This window comes from Rhinolophus ferrumequinum, chromosome 24 (assembly GCF_004115265.2).
Source record: "Rhinolophus ferrumequinum isolate MPI-CBG mRhiFer1 chromosome 24, mRhiFer1_v1.p, whole genome shotgun sequence".
Classification (NCBI taxonomy): Eukaryota; Metazoa; Chordata; class Mammalia; order Chiroptera; family Rhinolophidae; genus Rhinolophus; species Rhinolophus ferrumequinum.
The window spans coordinates 4,436,587-4,438,056 of NC_046307.1; the positions used below are offsets into that span (position 1 = coordinate 4,436,587).

Sequence of the window (1,470 nt, forward strand, 5' to 3'; positions counted from 1 at the left end):
TAATTAATTTAGAACACCAGTTTGTGAGGATAAACCCCATTTGTGAGAGCAAACACAGAGTGGAGGTAGCCCTGGAGCTAAGGAACAGCTTTGATTTTCGGCAGAATTTGCGAGTCCACGGCTTTCTGATCAATTTTTCGCTGCTCTGTAATCTCGTATTTTTCTTTCTCCGTGTTGAAGTTCTCTCCCTCCTGGTGTCTGGGCTTACACAGCTTCTTCTTGAAGTAAGCATCATGAGATATTTGGGGATTTTCACACCACTGATATCAATTTTGGTGGAGGTGGCGATGACAAATTTCTAGTGTGTTCTACGCAGAGGAACTCAATGGAGGGACAGAGGTCCAGTCACAAGTAGCAAGTAACTGCTCAGCTGTTTCAGGAAAACCACCCTCTTGCCTCTGTGGTGCCCAGTGAGGATGATCAGAATGGTCCCGGGAGTGATGCTGGCCCGCAGTTTTCTCACATGCTGCCTGAAGGGTTTCTTGCTGTGGCTCAACAGCTTTTGAGGCACATCTTCAGCAGGATAGTATCTAGGCATTTTGTGAAGTTCAACCACTCGAGTGCCACCATTCTTGTCTCCACCAGCTGGTTTTGTGATAGTAGCAAGAACCTTTTCCTTCTTTTTCTTTTCAATCCTGGATTTAGCTGCTGAATATTTCCTCTTGTACATGGAGTTTCAGGAATACATAGCTGATCGGGAATATCTGCCGATTCCTCTGACCAGGATAGGATTTCGGCTGCAGTGTGAATTCCCCTTCGTAGGCATTTTGGCCTTGAGGTTAGCCTTCTTAACCTTGCCACCAGCATCAGCCTTCTTGGCTTCAGGTTTCTTTTCCTTAGTGTCCGGCTTCTCAGTTTTTTCACCTGCCATCTTGCAAGATGGAAAAACCATTCATTTTGTTCTTTAGATTCCACATATATGTGAGATCATATGGTGTTTTCTTTCTCTGATTTATTTCACTTAGCATAATAACCTTTAGGTCCATCTAGGTTGTCCCAAATGGTAAAGTTTCATTCTTTTTATGGCTGAGTAATACTCCATTGTATATATGTAACACTTCTTCTTTATCCAATTGTTTATTGATGGGCACTTAGGTTGCTTCCATATCTTGGCTATTGTAAATAATGCTGCAAAGAACACAGGGGTGCATGTATCTTTATGAAGTAGTGTTTTGGGTTTCTTAGGATAAATACCCAGTGGGACATAAGGTAGTTCCATTTTTAATTTTTTGAAGTACCTCCATACTGTCTTCCATAGTGACTGCACCAATTTGCTATCCTACCAACAGTCCACATTCTCGCCAACACTTCTTGTTTGTTGCTTTATTGATAACAGCTATTCTGACAGGTGCGAGGTGAAACCTCATTGTGGTTTCGATTTGCATTTCTCTGATGATTAGTGATATTGAGCATCTTTTCATATGTCTATTGGCCATCTGTATGTCCTCTTTGGAGAAATGTCTGTTCAGG

General features: G+C 42.1%; 1 pseudogene; it reads right to left on the reverse strand.

The window, feature by feature from the left end:
• Positions 1 to 871, reverse strand: LOC117016874 (60S ribosomal protein L6-like; annotated as a pseudogene).
• Positions 872 to 1,470: the final 599 nt, after the last annotated feature.